Consider the following 529-nt stretch of genomic DNA (forward strand, 5'->3'; position numbering starts at 1 on the left):
GATGCCGTTTATACTAGTTGTATTATTTTCTCCTATGCTATCATTTCTTTGGTTACTATCTCTATTTCTATTGTTACTTCTGTTGTTGTTGTTGTTGGTGGTGGTTGCCTCTGTGGGTATTTCAAACAATGAAGGAAGGTAAGGAAGGAGAGGCAAACAGGTAAGGAAGGAGAGTGAGAATGATTTGTAGGAAGCTGCAAGTCCAGGTGGCTCCTTAAGGTAAATAAAAGAGTGTGTTATTTCTTTACTACCCAGAAAGAGCTACACACAGAGGGGACAAACAAGGACAGACAAACGGATTAAGTCGATTACATCGACCCTAGTGCGTAACTGGTACTTATTTAATTGACCCCGAAAGGATGAAAGGCAAAGTCAACCTCGGCGGAATTTGAACTCAGAACGTAGCGGCAGACAAAATACCGATAAGCATTTCGCCCGGCGTGCTAACGTTTCTGCCAGTGTGTGTAGAGGAGCAAGAGATGAGGGGACGGGAGAAGTAGGCAACAGTTTTATAAGTTGATTTTTGGGG

Source organism: Octopus bimaculoides, chromosome 16 (assembly GCF_001194135.2).
Source record: "Octopus bimaculoides isolate UCB-OBI-ISO-001 chromosome 16, ASM119413v2, whole genome shotgun sequence".
Lineage (NCBI taxonomy): Eukaryota > Metazoa > Mollusca > Cephalopoda > Octopoda > Octopodidae > Octopus > Octopus bimaculoides.